The sequence below is a fragment of the Talpa occidentalis genome, unplaced genomic scaffold (assembly GCF_014898055.3).
Source record: "Talpa occidentalis isolate TD23 unplaced genomic scaffold, MPIMG_talOcc4v2.1 talOcc4.10, whole genome shotgun sequence".
NCBI lineage: Eukaryota > Metazoa > Chordata > Mammalia > Eulipotyphla > Talpidae > Talpa > Talpa occidentalis.
This window is the reverse complement of record NW_023600993.1, coordinates 9,535,453-9,548,092: the sequence shown is the minus strand read 5'-3', so window position 1 is coordinate 9,548,092 and position 12,640 is coordinate 9,535,453. Positions and strand designations below refer to the sequence as shown.

General features: G+C 46.9%; 1 protein-coding gene across 5 annotated transcripts in view; it reads right to left on the bottom strand.

The window, feature by feature from the left end:
* Positions 1–12,640, bottom strand: part of MGLL (monoglyceride lipase) — a 164,639-nt gene that overhangs the window by 82,364 nt on the left and 69,635 nt on the right. The gene's annotated exons all lie outside the window — the stretch shown is intronic.

Sequence of the window (12,640 nt, the reverse complement as noted above, 5' to 3'; positions counted from 1 at the left end):
AAAGCAGCTCCATAATCTTCTATCACCCACTAACTTCCCCAATCTCTAACCCCGCCCTAGGTAACTACCAATCTATTTTTTATTTCAATAGATTTGCCTATACTAGACATTTTATATAAATGGAATTATATAATATGTTGTTTTTTGTGACTGGTTTCCTTCACTTAGAGTAATGGTTTCAGGATCATCCACGTTGTGGCTTGTGCCAGTACTTCACTCCTTTTTACAGTCAAATAATATTCCATTGTACTGATTTACCACACTTTATCTATTCATTAGTCGATGGATAAGGATTATCTCCCTATTTTAACTACTATAAATAATGCTGCTATACATATTCATGTGCAAGTTTTTGTGTGGACATATGTTTTCAGTTGTCTTTGGTATACCTAGGAGTGGAACTGCTAGGTCATAGGGTAACTATGTTTAACCTTTTAAAAAACTGCTAGTTTTCCAAAGTAGCCACACCATTTATCAGGTGGATGATTTATAAATATTCCCTCCCTTTCTTGGGACTGTACTCTTTTTTTTGTTCCTACAAATATTTTCTTTCCTTTAAATTTATTGCTTTTTTCCATAATCCTGTGAAAAATCTTCATTTCCCTTTTCCCAAATGTTGAGGTTCAAAAAGTTAGTTCTTAATCATAGGCTAATCTTCATCTCTCCAATGTCCTGTATGTTGACCTAGTTTCATATGTAAGCACTTATGTTAACTTTATACACAGACATAGAGATATATGCCAATTTTTTATACTCATTTTAACACCTGATAATACAAATTTTACACAGCTTTTCCTTGGTTGGGGTCATTTGCAGGAGCAAGTCAGTGAAGGATTCTCATTCATTTTTTCCCTTGTATTCTGATCCACAAGATGTAGAAAAGGGGATGCTTTGATGTTACTGCCAGCCCCAAGGACCACAGAACTCTGTACCAGTTGTGTTTCCTTTTTTTTTTTTTTTTTTTTTTTTTGAGCTTGCAGAAGGAGCTTCACAAGCTGATCTTTGCTTGAGGTTTTGATCACTGAAAGATGTTTGTTCACCCTCTCTTTCTTCTTTGGATGGAGTCTGGTGTTGTCTTCAAATGCTTCTCTTCCACATAGGTCTGATTTTCAATTTTTTTTAAAGATTTATTTGTTTATGCATACCAGAACTGGGGCATAGGCCAGAGATGTGGGGGGTGAGAGGATTCACCAGAGACAGAGTGGGGAACAGAACAGGCAGACTGACTGAAATACACTGCTGAGGAGAGCAGCGGGAGAGACAAGAGAGGTCTTCTGTGCCATGTGGGTTGCTCCCTGGTCAGCCGGGGATCGATCTCGTGTTGTAAAGGCTGTGGAATGCCTCACAGTGTGGTGCTTAACCCCTTGCGCCACCAGGGAGGAGGCCCCTGCTTTTCAATTTTGACCTCTGTTGGGGAAAATGGTCCTGGATGAGTGGCAGGTCGTAGTGTTGACTGAGACATGTGGCTGCATAGCGTGTTCATCCTTGAGTAGACTTCATCTACAACCACTGCTGCACAGTGCTATTTAAGAATACACTTTGAAGAACAAAAGCTTTTAAAGTAACAAAGTCCGATTTATTTTTTTTCTTGTTGTTTTTTTCTTTTTGTGTCACATTTAAGAAACTATTGCCAAATCCAAGATCATGACGATTTACTCCCAAATTTTCTTATAATGTTTTATAGTTTTAGCTCTTACACTTAGGTTTTTGAGTTTATTTCTGTGTATGGTATGGGGTAGAGCTCCAACGTTCTTCTTTTGCATGTAGATATTCAACTGCCCCAATGCCATGTGTTATTTTCCCAGTGAATTGTCTTAGCACCCTTGTCAAAAATCATTCGACCACAGGTAAATGGGTTTTCATGGACTCTCAATTCTTTCCCTTCCTTAGACCAGGAGCAGTGTCAGGTTATTGTTGTTTTGTGGTAAGCTTTGAAATCAGAAAATATGAATTGTCTAATTTTGTTTTTCTTTTCCAAAAGGCCATGTGAGGACATAGAGAGAAGGTGGCCATCCACAAGCCAGAAGATAGCTCTCACCAGAAACCAGCTCTGGTCGGCACCCTGAGCCTAGACTTCCAGTCTTCAAGACTATAAGGATATAAATTTCTGCTGTTTAAGTCACCTGGTCTGTAGTTATTTGTTATGGCAGGGTGAGCAGACTAACACAATGGCCACATAAATTCACACTCCTGAATCAGTCATTCCAAATTCATCTTCTGACAGGTACTTTGGACTACACTTTCTGAGGAATTTCTGATTTTTTCAATTCATAGGTTGTCCTACTACCATGAAACACAAACTATCCCAGAGATATATAAAATTCAAAATCTCTGGGAACTTGCTGGAAGGCCTAAGAGACAATATACTGTCTAACGCTACTCAGAGGCAGAATAAAACTTCAACTCTGCCTGCCCAAGTCTTAGCACCATCTTTTCCCTTTATGGCAGATTTCAAAAATGGCAACAAAATATTCTCTGCCCTCATCCTTGAATCTTCTCTCTCATAGCACCTCTGGGCTGACTTGCTTTGCTAATAGGCCACTTGTAATATTGACACAAGCAGAGACCAGGAAAACACTTGTACATAGGTTTTGTTCTTTCGTTGTTCTGAAAACATCACCACCCCAAAAAGCAAATGTGAGCTACTCCAATAAAGAATGAGAGGCCAGGAAGAGAAGAACTGAGGTACTCCTGCCAAGAGCCTGCCAATTGTGAGGCATGTAAATAAAACAATCCAAGACCAGCTTGCCTGACAGTCCCCATGGATGGAGCAGCTGACAAGAGACACATGTGGGAGCCCAACCAAACCAAGATTAGCAGAAGAACCACCCAGCTGAGCCCAGCACAAAATGCCAACCCTCAGAATTGCAAGCTAAACACTCGTCAGGCAGTAGTGAATTACTAATCTAATTAGTAGATTACTAGTGTACTCCAGATCATCCTCCTACACCAGAGGGATTAAGTGACAGGATGACATTTATACAGCAATCTCATTCTTTGCAGTACAAACACTTCCACACAATCCTGGTATATAATCGGTATCAAAAGAGAAATGCATGCCAAAGACTGAAATAACTTAAGACACAGACAACTTAAAATACACTGGATACTTTCATACGGTTGCTTGCATTAATCCCCAGGTGTACTCACTAAGTACAGCCTGGCTCTCCTGCCAGTCAAGAGTTATACCTCAGATAATGTCACAAAGATCTTCTATGAGATAATAAAGCATCTACTTAACCTAACTATGTGTTATCTCAAAAATCATTTCATCACCAACAGCTTCCTCATGGCAGGGTGAACAGACTAACACAATGGCCACATAAATTCACACTCCTGAATCAGTCATTCCAAATTCATCTTCTGACAGGTACTTTAGACTACAGTTTCCTGTTTCATTCATTGTGTAAACTAAGCACTCAGCTGCTCTAGCAGTTTATCTGGGAGTCTGAAATCTCACTGAAATGGAGCAGATTTTTAACTGTTAAGGGATAAAAAGTAAACAACTGGAATGCTGGGGAAAAGCATACAGCCTGGTGTCACAGGAACAGAAGTCAGGGTGGGATTCACAAGGATCACTGTGCCTTCACTCCAGGTCTTATGTGACTGGTGTTTGCCATGAAGGTGGCAGGAAGTAAGGGATGATGGTGAGAAACAAACAAGCCTAACACCAGTGGAGGCTGCCAGACCTATGAGGGAGGCAGACAGAAAAGGCCACATAAAGGAGTAAGAGGTCACACCCGCATCTCAATGATGTGACAGACATTGGCCCCCATCCTAGAGGGAAGGCACAGTTTTAAAGATGAGGAAACTGATGCTGAGACTGGTTAAGTAATAGATTCTTGGCCCTAAGTTTCGTCCGTCCAGACTGTCAGCCCATTCTGGACCTGTTGGTCTGGATGCAGGGCCAGTGCTCTGCTCTAAGGCATTGACCTGCTTTGTTCTGCTTCCAGTTTCTTCCCTGAAATATGTCTATTTAAGATCAACTAAACAGAATAAACAGAGTAAAACTTCCAAAATGTCGAAAGAGCAATTTTTTAACCAGGGACTTTTTGCCCTAGTCAGGTAGACTGGAGAAACTGATCTGCTTGGCCTGACAAGGTGAGATTAACCACAGTGTACATTTGGCCAGAACAGGCAGTTCTCCCCTTACCTTCAAACTCTCTTTTCATTTATTTTTCACTCTTTATTTGGAGGCCCTTTACCTCCTCTGCCACACTCAGCTCTCATTTTCCCACAGGCCTCTGGGCCTGGGCTTCCTGTCCTCCCACAATTCCCCCTTCCTCCCTCTCCACCTCTTGGGTCCTGGAGATAAATCTTCTGCTATCTTTCTGAGTTCACACACTTCCATATACCTTTTGTGCATCACCCGGGTGTCCACACACTTCTAACACTAAAAACAAAACCACCAAAATGAAGACAGGGTAGAACAGATTCTGGTGGAGGAAAGGGAGCTGGCAATTAAAACCTCTGCCCCTAACTGGGGGTTGATTTAACTCCCCACTGGGAGTTTACACCCATAAGTTTGTAGTTCACACCCATATTTCCATTTACACCCATAAGCTGAGGTAAGGGAGCAACTTCTGAGAAAGGGTATAGAGCAGGGGTAAAACATGGCCAGAAGACTGCGCTCCAGCCCACACAGGTCCCCAGACCAGGTTCACCCTCTGAGCCTCAGCCCATCTGCGGGATGGAGAGGTTGGCACAGAGCTCTGGGGTCAAGGACAGCCCCCACTTTGAGGTCAGGTGGAGTCCATGATCCATTTTCCTTTCCAGAAAAATGCATACACTCATCACCCATGATGTCAGAAGATTCAGTCCTGAACCCCCTAAAGCACTCTACCAACTTTGGGATGTCCCAAAGGTTAGAGAGAGCAGAGGACTCAAAGGACACTGTAGTACTCAAATCTGAATCCCTCCACAGAAAAAAATATAGTTTTATTAATTACATGCTCCCAAGTCCCTTTCTTCTTGCTGGAGCAGATTCCTCACTGAACACTGAGGGCCGGCCACGCGTCCTACCAGGGACAGAATATGTGCACGGAGGAGCAAAGTACTGGAGAGCCCACATTTTGGTGGGAGAGGTACATCACAGATTCAGCAACCTCAGCCTTTCTCGGCCCATCCACCCCCAACACTGCTCTCTGGATGCAGCAGTGCAAGACCACAGGCACAGATTCCCTAAAGGTAGCCCAAGGTGAGATTCACAAGGCCAATTACTTCCAGCTGAGCTCTATGAAGCCTACCCCAGGGAACCTTCTAAATATTTCTGGGTCTGAAAACTTGTTCAAGGAAAGGAAGGTCAAATTCCCCTTTACCTTAACATCAATTGAAGATACCTTTTCCGAAACAAACAAGGCTCCCCCCCCCCCCCCCCCCCCCGTGCGCCCCCCCCCCCCTCTCTCTCTCTCTCTCTCTCTCTCTCTCTCACCCCTTCGTCCCTCCCTCCTTCCGGCCTTCTTCCTTTCCAGAAATTTGACTGAGCCAGACCCTGGGAGAGGCAGCGTCTTTGAACCTTCTGCAGGAGGATGAGCCATGCCTGTTCATTACCGCACACAAGCGGACTGCTGGGATGTCAGGAGTGGACATGATGCTCAGCACAGCACAGAGAGGGCCATGTCAGGCTCCAGGTGGCCAAGAAAACGCTGAGTGGCACGTAGCACACAGCCCTTCTAGCCACACACAGCCCCCTGTTGTAGTTGATCAGGCGCTCAAACGTAGAGAACAACATCAGTTCCCCCAGTTCCAGGCCATGCCCAGCATCAGCATCCCTGCCCCCACGCCCAGCGAACAAGGCTGTGTGAAACGAGAAGAACCTCCCACCAGCGAGAACCCTGGATGCCCCTCAAATATGGGACAAGGGTCATCTCACAATCTCAGCTGTAAAACTTCGCACCACTAAAGGCTGTTTCCTCCATTTATACAATAACCAATCGTTTGGTTTGCAGTCAAGGACAAAGTGCATCTGTGATTAAGATCTGGACCTAAAAGGTGCCGATAAATAGACAATGGTGGACAACGGTTGCTATTCAGGAAGCAGCTTATTTTGCTATTTTTTTCTTAGACTCCACTGCCAAACAAAGCCAGATTTGTATCTGCAGAACATTCTTATAGCAACTGGAAGAAATTATCCCTTAACGAAGCTGTTGGAAAAATCAACTGCAAGAATAGCAGCCGGCCTTTCCTCTTGCCATCAAAAAAAATCTTTGCTATTGGAAGAATCTTCAAAAAAAAAAAAAAAGCTCAGAAGAGACGCCCTATTTAAAACTAAGGCAATTCGCTACGCTTGACAAAGGCACCAAACATCAGGAGACCAGCAGCTTCAAACAAGTAAGAAACTTTTTGGAAATTCTTAAAAAAGGCAAAAGAAAATAGAGGTGGTACTGGAAGGGAACAATCTAATAATGGCAAGGCTATAAAATGAGCAGCAAGGTCCATTTTCTCAGGGCTTAATGTAAATTTCATGAAACAACAGATAGCAAGTCAAAGTGGCTTAATTTCTGAATCCTCATTGAGGAAGGAAAACAACGTAAAACATAATTCCTTGCTTAACTTCACGAGTAAACACGTCCCTGTCATTAAGATTTTATCAGTGATGGGGGTTGTTTAGCCAGCCTTCTCTGTTTCTCCTACCGGCTCCTTCCAGCCACGCCCCAGTCAAGTATCTCACAAAGCATGGAGACCCCACCTGTTCTCCCTGGCAGAGAGCAGCCCCAGAGAATAAATATGTGAAGGTGGGTGCTAGGACAAGAATCTCATGTTCCCTGCCTGCACTTGGGGAGACACCTGACAGCCCCTCCCCTCTCCCACCACCCATCATCACTGGGTATGGCTGACTTAATCTAGTGCCACCACTAGACTATGACCCGGTCTTCTTCACCGACCACCTGGATCACAGCAAACACCTCCAGCCAGCTGGTTTCCAAGCTACAGTCTAAACTGCACCACTGCTTGGCTGTAAAGCTGTCCATACCCCCCAACGCTGAGGTTCAAGTTCCAGCGTGTAGCCTGGCCTGCAGGACCCCCCAGGGCCCAGCCGCCTTCTACTGTCTGGCTTCATTTGACTCTGCTAGCTTCATTCTGCCGTACGCCCCAATAGAACCATGCTGCTGTAGCTCCTCAACTTTGTGCCGCTCACACTTTCCTGTCTCATTCCCTCCCCCTGCATGCCTTGCTCGGGGGTGGAATACATTCAAAAGCCCTAGCTGAAAGGGTGAGTAGGAGCTGACATCCAGCCCATACTCTGTTCACCGAGTCAGACACCAGAGGGGCTGCATCTGCCAGGAAGGGCTCCCTTTTCTCACTCGGCTCCTCACGGCTTCATGGCAGGCCTATCTCTAGCTATGTCACATCATTGCTATCCATGTGTTTGTCTACCACCCTTTCATCAGAGTGGGTTTTGCCACCCTTTCTGCATGCTGCTGCCCAACAAATGCTGGGACAGTCAGCCTCAACCCATGAGCCTGCTGGAGTATGCTGCTGTCGGCCGCATGACAGGCTGAGCGTGAGGAGCAGGGGCCCTCTCAGGGGTGAGCCCTCAGAGCCTGTCTTGCCACAGAGGCCCCGGGGAGCCCCAAAGCTATCCCAGCTGACAGTCGGGGGGAAGGCAAAGGTACTGGGTGCAGGGGGAGTTCAGCTGTCTAATCCATGGAGACCAACAGGATGGGGCTCAAAAGGCAACTTTTAGGGACAAAGAAGGGATGTGATTTGGTTGACCCTGAGAATGTGTTAACCAAAGTAAGGGATGCAGTGACTCCTCGTGGGGGGTGGGGTGGGGAGCTGCATAGGGAGGTGGGATGCGTACGCCTGTAAGCAGAGCCAGAGAACACTGACAAACATCCAGGCTGGGGTAAGAAAGGTGCCAAATAATTGACTTACAACCTGATTAGGAAATCTAAGGGAGAGGGGAGAATAGGAAAAGGCCAGAACATGACTTCCTGATGGGCAGTGGGGGTCGAAATTATGTCCAGCCAGTTGGTGAAGACTTGGCATCTCCATGGTCCAGAGCCAGTTGATTGGGAGGGACCCTTATCTTCTGGAGGCACTGGAAGACCACAGGTGCCACACCCACGTGGCTGGTGACTGATGAAAGGAGGACATGATGAGGGTGGCAGGCAGGGAGGATGCCGTGTAGCATTTAAACAGATCCCAGATCTGGGACACTGCACTTCTCCAGGTTAATTTGCATTGGCAGGAGGAAGTGCTGTAAGGTGGCATTGGCCAAGGTCCCACCTAGGGCTGTGAAGGTGTGGTGGATAGCAGGGTCAAGGTGCCGGAGGAGAGGGCAGGGCAGAGGTATAGATGTCAGCTGAGTCCCACTCCAGGGATTAAGGAATAGAAAGGGGGGCAGAAGGACTGGGAAGCCTCACTTACTGACCCCACCCAAAGCCACTACTGAGAACTTGGAGAGATTCCCAAAATGATGCCACACCCCCTGCCGTGAGCCCCCCACTCACCCCAACCTCAAGTCATCAGGATGAAAATCCTAAACACACACCCGCTGCGGGACTGTTGGGGGGCAGGTGGCAGCTCAGTCCTTTGGAGCTGTGAGGGGAGGGTGGCTGCAGTCACAGGAGGGAAAAGCCAGGCAAGGAATGAAAGGGGCACAAAAGCAACAAGGTCTGGAGAAGGAACTCCAGGGCCTTCTGCTCTGGAAGATCTCTGCAAATACAGAGGAATTTGGAACAAAATGCTAGATGGAACTTTCAAAGATGAGTCACTCGTGAATTCCAGTGATTCTCCAGGCAGGGTGGGAGGGCTCGCCTCCCTAGGGGTTTGCATTGGGACATCTGTGAGCAAGGGACAGTCACACTCGAAACAGCTCCCTCAATACACTAGCTGTGATCTTAATAGAAGCTACTGGAAGGAAAGCCTGTCAGGGCTACGGAGTTCAAGGGCTACCAGAGGCCAAGGACGCACAGCATGAGGGAGCCACCAGCTGAAGAGTGCTAACGGAGCACGTCAACATGCCTCTACTTCTACCAGACCTTGCTGATAAGCACAAGGATGTGATCTGGTCCATGCCTGGGTCACATGTGCTGGGGTCACATCTGGCCAGCCATACACTTACAGCACACTCGCCTGCCTTCCTGGTCAGGCTGAATCAAAGGACTATTTTGCAGTCGAAGTCATCACCCTGAACATTGTTTCATATCACCCCCAGCAGCAACCCTTCCCCGGGGCAAAACTTATACGCGGTTATCACCTGGGTTAGGAGCGCCTCACAATTCTGAGGATAGCTCAGGAACCCTCAGCTGTGAATGCGAAGCCCTCTGAGTGGGCTGAGGGTCACTTGGTGGACTGAATTCAAAGGGGCAAAATGTCACTCAAAGGTGCACAAGAGTCCACACAGCAGCTCAGCCCCGTCTATGCCAGACTCCACTGCCCTGCTGATCAGGAGAAACCTGTTGCACAACCAGCAGTTTAAAACTCCAGGATACTGGACAAGGCAGCCAGTCCCCCCAAGCGATCAAAGACATTTTTTTTTGGTTTCAGAATGGATACATTTTCCTTAATCTCTTAATATGTGATGAACAATTAAGGAGAATTAGTTATTCTATCACTCTTTACCTAACAAACAATGTAAGGCTCTATCAGGAAGACAGCACTAATTAAAACAAAAGCTGCCCTGCGTGGGGGTGAGTTAAGAAAACTGGAGTCAGAGGGATCTAGAGCAAATCTAGCCACTGCCAGCTGGGCTGTGTCGGGTCTCCATTCCCTCATCTGTAAAACATAGAGAATAATATTTGCCTCCAGGCTGATGTGAAAGTAAAGTGAGGCCATGTACATAGAGCATCTAGTCCAGACCCCAAGACATACTTGATAATTGGTATGAGATAGTTCTGCTACCCCACAAGTATAATGCTTGTTGTTAGCACCGTAAATACTACCAGATGAGCATGAATTTGCCTGGGCCCTGCCAAATGTAGGCTTAAAAATCTCCGGTTCACAATTATTAAATACTGAGCCTCTGCTATGTTAAAAACCTTATTGTGTTTGGATACACACACTGTAGCCACCACCCCATGAAATGTCTTCTTTCCCAGGCCTCAGTGTGAGGAAGCTAGTACTTACAAAGGCATCATTTATTCCACAAGCAGGTTCAGCCGGTTACCAGTCATGGCGACACCTGTGATCCAGCACAGCTCCGAGCTGCCTGCAGAGCCTGTCCTGGAGCCCAGCACAGGCTTCAGTGAGAGAATGTGCTCAGGTGCTCTGAGCAGGCCTAAGGAGCTGGAGGCAACTTGTTGACCAGGAAACCAATCCAAACCAGTGACCACTAACAGAGGTAGGTAGATACCCCCACAAGAGGGGATCCCGGGATGGCTTCTGAGACCCCAAGGGCCTCAATGAGAAAGATTTAAAAGTGTGTGGGGGAGATGGAGAGAAGATGACATTTGACCAGCATTTTCCCCACCTATAGAGGGAAGGCCTGGGGCCAAAGAGGGGGACAGGGTGTGTCGGGGCCAGGATGAGGCCCATGGTGACCTGAGCTCTTTTCCCCTTTCCTAAAAGCAGCAACAGCAAAGGTGAAAGACAGGAGAAGAGACGCACCAGGCCGTGCGAGAGGGAGCCTGCCTAGCAGCTGGCCTTGCCCAAGGGGCTGGTCTCAGTTACTTAGATATGCAAAGGCTTCCATGCCATTTGGCACAAACCTCTGCCCCCATTGCCTCGCCGCCACTCTTGCTGCCACGAGCTCTCCTCCTGGAGCCCCTGACACTCCCCAAGACCCAGCAACCACAGGGTTACCATGTTTCACTACAGGGGGCCTCCAGGACTTTCCTAACAGAGAGGGAGGTGCCCCAACCCAAACAGCAGTTTACTGACCTGCATCACCTCCGGGGGCTGGAGGCGAGCCCCGAGGTGGGTGAGCTCCTTCAGGCAGGGTCTGCAGCAGGAGCCAGGTCACCTAGGCCAGAGACTTGAGACCTGGGCCATCACCTGCCATCCCAAACCACATTTCTCTTCAAAGCTTAGGGCCCAACGGCCTCAACCTTCCACTCTGTTCTTATCCCCAAGGGCACCCACCACAGCACAAACACTGACTTCCCAGAGACAGCTCATTTCAACCTAGTGAGCTGGAGCAAAAGTAAAGCAGCAGAGAGAGAGCTCCCTACCATGCAGCTCCCCACAAGGCAACATCAGCATGGAGACTGTGAAAACCGGTCACAGGCAACGAAGGGCAGCTATCTGCAATGACCCTCCCGCCCCGCCCCCACTGGAAGATGGCAGGCCCATGTGACTTCATTGACCTCAATCTAGCACAATCTCCTCACTCATCCAAGAAAGATGTCGAAGTCTTAGACTTTGACATTTAAAACTTCTACTTTCCATTCTCAGTCCTTTGTCTATATTGAAAAATAACTCACCACATACCAACTAAGTTGTTAGGACTCAAAGCAAAAGTATTCATTCCTACAACCAGTTAAGTCAGAGTAGAGAAAAAAGTCAGAATGGGGGGGCCTCCCTGGTGGCGCAAGGGGTTAAGCACCGCACTATGAAGCAATCTGCAGCCTCTGCAGCACGAGTTCGATCCCCAGCCAGCCAAGGAGCAACCCCCATGGCAAGGCAGACCTCTCCTGACTCGCCCGTTGCTCCCCTCAGCAGTGTACTTCAGTCAGTCTGCCTGTTCTGTTCCCCACTCTGTCTCTGGTGAATCCTCTCACCCCCCGCGTCTCCGGCCTATACCCCAGCATAAATAAATAAATCTTTAAAAAAAGAAAGTCAGAATGGAGAATTAACAACAATGCTTAGGAAGGCTCTCTCCCTCCTCAAATACATATGCACATACAGACAGACCCACTCTCTTCTGCAGGAAATCTTTCAGAAAGACATTGCCAGAACTGGTAGGAACAATTAACAGCCTGTTTCAACAGTCAGTTTGTATAGCTGCCTTGAAGCTATGATTTTCAGCCAGATCTTTTAAAAGTCCGTATTTCTTGGTGAATGTGCAGCTACCTGGATTACACACCTTGTTGAAGATAGAGGTGAAATTTTATACTTTTGCAAAGGCTGGGCGATTTCTGAAACACAAAAGGAGACAGGATGCACACCGTGTCCCCTAGGAAACAGAGGCCTCTGAAACAGGTAAAATGCCCAATAAACAGGAAACATTTGCTCGTCACTAGGTCAATTGGTTACCACAAATAATTTCTTTCCCTGAATAACACAAACAAGTCGGGTTTTCCCTGTTTCATACAAGAGGAGGGAGCAGCAGACCAGCTGTCTTATTGTGTGTAGTCCCAATGCCGGCTTCTGAAGGCAAGACAAATCCTTGATGGAGAATGTACAAAGTAATTGAGCTGGCAAGAAATCAGAAGGAAATACCCAGAACCTTTCTTCTTCCCAGCTACACACATGTGACACCTTCTGAAGCGCGTAATCATACAGGAAAGAGAACAAAGGTTACCATGTATGTATTTCTGTTTTTTAATATATTCTCTCTAGTTTATGTATTTTCTACATCCATTTCTATTTCTCTCTCTGTTTTCTGTATCTTGTATAAAAGGTTCTAATTTCCCTATCTGATAGGGTGGTTTTCTGTAATGGTTGGGAAAAAGGAATGCCTGTACAACAGGAAATCCACTCCAGTGCAAAAAAATAAAGTCACGGGTAATTTTTGAATATGACCATACAGAAG